This window comes from Grammomys surdaster, unplaced genomic scaffold (genome assembly GCF_004785775.1).
Source record: "Grammomys surdaster isolate TR1022 unplaced genomic scaffold, NIH_TR_1.0 570, whole genome shotgun sequence".
Taxonomy (NCBI): Eukaryota; Metazoa; Chordata; class Mammalia; order Rodentia; family Muridae; genus Grammomys; species Grammomys surdaster.
This window is the reverse complement of record NW_021604989.1, coordinates 286,752-294,743: the sequence shown is the minus strand read 5'-3', so window position 1 is coordinate 294,743 and position 7,992 is coordinate 286,752.

Genomic DNA, 7,992 nt, shown 5'->3' with positions numbered 1-7,992 from the left:
TAGATAGATAGATAGATAGATAGATAGATAGATAGATAGATAGATAGATAGATGATATAGATATAGACAGATGATCAGATGATATAGATTATAGATATAGATATATGATATTTTATTTACATTTCAGATGTTATCCCCCTTTCTCCATTTCCCCTGGGCTGGAGAAATAGCTCAGCTGTTAAAGGGTAGGCTCACAACCAAAAATATAAGAGGATCTTATGCTATTATTTTGACTCTGTTTCAAGTCTGCTTCACTTGTGAAATTTTTTTGAAATGCATGGTTATAATTTTTCTTGCATTAGTTAAAATCATACATGTGCAAAGAGAGGGGGGTAGGAAGGAGGGAAGAGAGGCAAGGATGAAAAAAAGAAGAAAGGAAGAGAGGAAAGAAGGAAGAAGAAATAAAGTTTGGGGTTAGGTTGATGGTTAGATGGCACTGGTGTCTGTGGAATTACAGTGTGAGACCATGATGGGAATAAACATTATCCTGTATTTAGGAGTTCTGAGGCTGATTGACATGTAAGTTCACTGAAATGTTATCAGAACAAAAACTCAAACATGTTCTTCATTTATGTTTTTAGTGTGCAATCAGATGGTCATCCACGTAGTAAATATGCCATCATTTAGGACACACACTGTCAAACAGGAGTCACATGAAAACTCAACATTCCTCAAAGTTTTATAAAACTCTGCCTATCTGGAGTTGTCCTTACTGAGAGGCCATGCACATTCCCACGTACCTTTCTTACCAGAACACGATTGTGGTGTGGATCAACATAGCACGTAAAGTCCAATACCAACGAAGTCCCTGTCTGCTTTGACTTCCTTCTTTCCTCCCCTCCCACCCTCCTTCTCTCTCTCTTTCATTTTATCTTCCTTCATTTCATCTTCCCTTCCTCCCTCCTTCCTTTTTTTCCTTCCTACCTTCCTTCTTTTTGTTTTCTTTTCTTTTAGAGACAGGGTTTGTTTGTGTAACTCTGGCTGTTCTGGAACTTGTTTTGCAAAGCAGGCCAGTCTTGAACTCAGAGATCTGATTGCCTCTGCCTCCGGAGTGCTGGAATAAATGGTGTGTGCCACCACCACACAGGCTGATTCCTTTCTTAAGTCAGAAGTGAACACAGTCTTGTGCCAGTCTGAACTAGAAAACAAAAGCTGCCTCTCATGTGTCCAAATCTCTCAATAGTACCTGACCATGTTCTATGGTCTTCCAGTCCCTTATATTCACTGGCATATCAGCCAAAAATGACAGTATATCCCTTGTAACTCATAAAAGCCAGTCTACTAGGGACTTGTTTATGTTATATGGCCTAATCTGTGGACCTTTGTCTCAAGGAAAGATGGTTAGTCGCATACATCAATTTTTGTGCTTCCAAAGCTCTCAAAATGATCATATTGGATGCATTTTCAGTAACACCATGAGCCAAGTTATGAAAAAACAGCCTTTTTTTTTCTTGTCCTGAAGACTCCCCAATATAGGCAGCTCAGATACAGAATGTTCCAATTTCATAGAATCCTGTCCTGAGCTATGATAAAAGCCACATCTCCAAACTAAATCTTAGATCTTTTCTTTTCTATGGATTACAGACTAGACTTCATGTTGGCTTTCTACTGTTTCTCCTGTGCTCTCACCTCTTGCATCCTGAATCTTATAATAAATGGAGGATGTAATTTTTATTAACTATGTGTATAAATGACCAATAGCAGAAACAAGTGATATGAGTGATATCCTATCAGTGAGAATGCATCCCATGGCGACACGAAATCCTAACGTTTAAATAGCATGAGAAGTTGTACCTAAAATATTTCATTTCATATTTCAAATATACTTACTTCTCCTTATATAGATGGAACTATTATAATATTTATAATACACTAAAATAGAAGAGATGTATAAAGACAAGTTTGGATGGGTAGAGTCATGGCCTGCTGCGCTCAAGGTTCTGTGTTTCATTATCAACAATGAGAAAATACTGAGAAAAGTCATGTGAGCCCTTTGCACTTAACATTAGTGAATGGTTAAACCAGGAGACATCATTCCAGACATTTGTTTCCTGGTTGTCATTGCCTGATACTCTTACTGTAACTTCACTTTTGTGTAACCCTCTCACATTAAAAGTGAGATTTCAAATCAGTCATTGGACCACTGATCCCTCAATATAGTCTCAGTCACTGCCTCTTTAACTCATAAATGTAAAGACATAAGAATACCTTTTACTACAGAAAGAGATTCATATCCTAATTCTTCCAGGGTTGTGTGCTTCCTATATTTCCATTTGAATGTTTACTACAGATGTGGAACTAGTAAGTTCAACCATGATAATCACACTACAGAGATAATCTACACATCATGCTAAGTAAGGTGAATTATAATATTTACTTATTATCACAGTATTTCAACACTTTCACAGATGGATTCCATAACCTTGTGACAGCCACAGTCAACCTCAGTTTACACTACAGAAATAACTAACATGAAGTGTCACAAGTTAGGTGTGCCTATATTTTGGCTAACATCTTTGCCAATTATTCTTGTGCTTTCTCTGCCTGTTTCATAGATCTGTTTCAACTCCAGGTTTCCATTACCAGACATGAGCAACTACATATGCAAGTTTCTCTTCTTTGCTGGCTCTGCTGCTTAGACTGAAATACAAAGTACTCACCTGGCTTCTTGCCTCTGAAGGATGAAGGTTTTGTTGGGTTGGTCCAGAATCATAAATAACCACTGTAGGAGAATCAGCTCAAGCCTGAGGAAGAGGTCGGTAACTCTGTGACCTCACCTCCCTCCAGAACTGCAATTTTCATTTCTCCTGAAGTGGGAGCAATAATGCTGGCTTTGGGAAAAAGAAAAAAACTTCATTAATGACGCTTTTCCCAGTTACTAATTAATGAAGATATTTAAGTTTTGTTTTGTGAATATCTCCAAAGAGACAAGGTATTTTGAACAGGCATTGAGTTTTTATCATTCATGAATACCCACTAAATCTCCTGGGGAAGGTTCTGGAAACTTTGCAGTCAGACCATGAGAAAATTAGAGAAGTCTCTGTTTCTCATTGGACCTAGGCTTTTTTGACTTCTTCCAACACAAATAAACTTAGGTCTTTTAAAAACAATTTAAAACCTTTATTGCTTAAAATATCTTTTGAGTATTTCAAATACAAATAAGTGTTTTAGTCAAGTTGTTTTCCACTGTTTCTCTTTGAATTCTTTTTTTAAAAAATTATTTTATTTTTTTAGTGGTTATTTTATTTATTTGCATTTCAAATGTTATCCCCCTTTCCTGTTTCCTCTCTGCAAACTCCCTATCCCATTCCCTGATCCCCACAGTTTCTATGAGGGAGCTCCCCCATCCACCTACCCATTCCTGCCTCACAATCCTAGCATTCCCCTTCAGTGGGGTAAGTCTCCACAGGATCAAGGGCCTCCCCTCCCATTGATGCCAGATAAAGCAATCCTCTGTTACATGTGCAGCTGGAGCCATGGGTCCCTCCATGTATACTCTTTAGTTGGTGGTTTAGTCCCTAGGAGCTCTTGAGGTATGTGTGGAGAGTGTGATTGTTTGATATTGTTGTTCTTCCTATGGGATTGCAAATGCCTTCAGCTCCTTCAGTCTTTCCCCTAACTCCTCCATTGGGGACCCTGTGCTCAGTCTGATGGCTGTCTTTGAGCATCCACATCTGAATTGGTCAGGCTCTAGCAGAGCCTCTCAGGGGACACCCATACCAGACTCCTGTCAGCAAGTGCTTCTTGGTATCAGAAATGCTGTCTGGCCTTAATGTCTGCAGATCGGATAGATCCCTAGGCAGATGGGGCAGCCTCTGGGTGGCCTTTTCTTCAGTCTCTGCATTTCCTTCAGACAGGAACAATTCTGTGTTATTCCATTTTTTAAATATCCCATAACCACTATTCCCTCTAAATTTTATCTGTTCCTTAAAAACAAATAAACCAACTAACAAAAAAAAACCAAAATAAAACAAAACAAAAAACATAAAACACTGAGACTACTTAGCGATGGTAGTATGTGTCTAGTGCAGTGCAATCTATGGAGGAATTGGTAGCCTCTTCAATGTGATAAGTATGGAATTGTGCAGGTTTTGTAAGTACTATCATGGGAAGTGAGTTCACATGTGTAAGTACCCTGTTTAGTATGGACAAAACCTGATTCTTTAGAATCATCTACTACCTCTGATTCTTACAATACTTTTATCTCTGTTTCCATGTGATCCTTGAGACTTTCAAAGAAAAGATGTAATTTGCATGGCCTATTTTTAATTGGTCACTCTAGAGTCTCTTATTGTTGAACTCTGAATGATTGTGGGCCTCTTTTTTAGTCACCATATACTGCATAAAAGTTTGTCTAGTGATGGTTGAGGGATAGCTTAATCCAGCATATAAGAGTTTATGTGACAGTTTACTACTATGCATTTTTAGTAAAATAATGGTATTAAGTTTTCTCCCAGGGCCTATGTAACTCTCTAGTCCCATGTTCTTGACCCTGATAATGGTGCTAGTCACGGGTTCCATCTTTAGATATAGTCTTTCAATTCAATCATGAAGTGACTGATAACTGCCATGATATTCACAGCACTATTGCACCAGGCTTGTTGGTGTTATTTACTTCAAAACTCACACCTGAGTAGATATTTATGTTTACTTCTAGGACTGTGAAAATTATCCAGTAGGGTTGAAACTTCCAGGTGGTTGTCTCTGTGTTCTAATGGATATGGTATTTTCTGCAATAAGGTCTTAAACTATTGAGACCATAGACCATTAAACATTACAGTCATTTAAAATATTGACATTGTTCTTTTTTGTTCTTAGTTCATTTCTTAACTTTGAAACATGTAACCTGCTATAGGTTAGAGTACTCTGCATAGAAACAAATTCAGTCAAATCACAGAAAAATATCTAATGAAGATGAAATAAAAGGAGAAACATGATGCTACAGTTAGCATTGGAGATCATTAGAACACTTAGCATAATGTAATAAAATTAATTTTATAATTATTGTATGAAAATATTCTGGGAAAAAATACAGACCATATCATGAAATAAACTCTTTAAAACAATTTACTTTTAAAATCGAACTATAATTACATCATCTACCTCTTTCTCTTTTCTCTTTCCAACCCTTCCTATATACTCTACTCCATCTTTTTCAAGTCATCACTTCTCTTTCTTTAATTGTTGTTGTTTCTCAATTTTTTTCTGTCAGGCTAAGTATTTCAGGCTGAGGGTTTTGGTCCATCTGGAAAAGATTTTTCTGCCACGTGATAAGTATGGAATTATTTCCATTCTTTTACCTTTATAGATCCGGTTTGAGCTGTAAACTTTGTTGAAGAACCTGTCCTTTTTTTCCCATAATGCATTTGTATATTCTTTATATAAAACAGGTCTCAGTATGTATGTGAAATTATGTCTGGGTCTTAATTCTGATTCCATTGATCAACATGTCTGTTTTATCCCACTACCTGGAATACTATAGCTCTGCAGTACAACTTGAAATGGAGATTAGTGATGCCTCCAGGAGTTCTTTTGTTGTTCAGGATTGTTTTGTGTATCCAGAGTTTCTGTGTTTCTATATTAAGAAAAGTTTTTTTTTCAAGGTCTGTAAAGAATTGTGTTGGAACTTTGAAGGGGATTGCATTGAATCTGTAGATTGTTTTTGGTAGAATGGTCATTTTTACTATATTAATCCTACCAGTCCATAAGTGTGAGAGATTTTTCATGCTTTTTTAATCTCTTTTTTCTTATTGTTTCAGAAATACTGTGAGCTCTGTAGGTTCCTTTTCTGCAAGTGCATCACTCTTCATGAACTCCATGTTACTTTCAACCATCTGTAATGGGATACAATGCACTCTTCTGATCTGTCTGAAGACAGTGAAAGTGTACTAACATACGTGAAATAAACAAATCTCTAAAGAAACAACCACTACCACCACCAACAACAACAACAAAAGAACGTCATTAAAAAAAATCACAGCTGACAAAATTCCACAAAACAAGTGATTGTTGTGAAGCCAAGATCCTGATGGTCTATCTACAGTAAAATTTCTGTACATAATGTTCAGGGAACATATTCATAGTAGAAGTAGAACAAAAAGAAAAGCCAGAGGAACAGATATTTTCTCTGTGATTATATCTTCTGAAAATGTAAGGGAAGCTACTCCTTTAAAGTGGAAACATAGCTGCCTAAACAAACAACTGACATACTAACATGAAAATAGAAATGCATCTGTGCCTCAGGAGTACTAATTTTAAAAACGATTACACAGATGAGTTTACTTTTTGCACCATCTTGTAACAATCATGGATGGTTTGATCTGCAGATCACTTACACATGCCCAGTGCCAGCCCATAATCAATTGACTATCTTACACAAGATATAATTATACATAACAACTTCCCATGGTCTCATTTCTGAGGATACATAGTTTGCTGCTTCTGACCAGCTGTATGAGAATGTACTGAGGTGACCTTGCACCAGAGCCTAAGCAGCAACCATGCCAATGATTGTACTGATGGTTCCACAGCAGGAACTAAATGTGTGGAGATTTTGCTGTGCTGGAGGATCACATCATGTCTCACAGACTGTAAGTAGAGGAGGCTGAGCATCATTTGGCAAAAACCATTCATCAAAACTATTTGGATTAGCATCATCAGCATGTTGCTAAGCAACTGACGAGAGAAAGATCTAAAAATTGAAACTCAGACCTAGAAGTTCTACAAAGATCTTGAGCAAAAAGATGAAAAAACTGCTCAGGGAGACAAGAAAAGCTGGCAACTGAGACTGAGTAAAGAAATATCTGGAAGAACCAATGAGAATATAGTGCATCTTTTGCAAATATAATAATAATAATAATAATAATAATAATAATATGAGTTACAGGGAAAGAAGAAGGATGAAGCACATTTTAGAGTTCTCTGGAGCCACTTACTATAGAGAAATAGAGGAATATAACCAAGAGTGATGAAGGAGGCTGCCTCTACTCCAACTCGAGTTAACCACATAAATTAAGAGTGGTATGATGCTGAAATCTCCCTGAAATTGCAAGAAATTTTTTGGAAATTTTGCTTGATATCTGAAGACTGAGGAAAATAAAGTTTACAAAAAGGCAAAAGAATGAGAAGAGTCATTCTCGGAAGAAGGAAAACATAATTCTGAGTTCTGAAAGCTGAATTCTGAAAGCAGCTAAGTCAACACACTCAAAGTCAAAAGATATCTATGAGTACAGTGTTCTAAGATTGACAGGGCATCTCAAACACCACCATGTAAAACAATGATCTCTTAGCTTCTGGATCACACATATTATGCAAACCATCACAACATTAGATGCCATTTCTCTAAAAAGTTCTTTTGTAACTTTTCTATAACAAGCAGTAAAAAAAACCCAACAAAATGAAATTTTAAAAATCAAGAATCTTAATTAAGAATTAAGAAAATTAAAAATCATTTCTTGAAATGATTTTTTTGTAGTAAACAGCTATGAGTGACACAAAATATATTCCATGGTGGGTTTTTCCCTCTATCTGGCATTCTTGGGTATTACTCAAAAGTATTTTCCTGACTATAAACAATTTTAGATCTTTAAAAAAACAGATTTAAAATACTAGTGCTGAGGAAGAAAATAATGCATTCATACAATCATATGAATGATAAAAATATCCAAATGCACAACAGATATGATGTAGGATTCCATCTAATAAAACCTTGCACAATGAAAATGTATTCTAACCATTGAAATGTTTAACAATAGGTCCATTCCCTTCAACTAATGAAGCAGAGATCTTAGTTAGGTAGTTAGTTAGTTAGTTAGTTAGTTAGTTAAAGGGAATTTTGAGAATTTTATGGCACTGTTTTTACTTTAATTACTGTGTTCCAAGTTGTGCTTCACTTGGAAAATTCTTATGAAATATATGGTTATGATTTTTGTGTCATTAATTGAAAAAGAACATGTCAGAACTAAAGGAAAGGAATGAAGGAAGGCAGGAAGG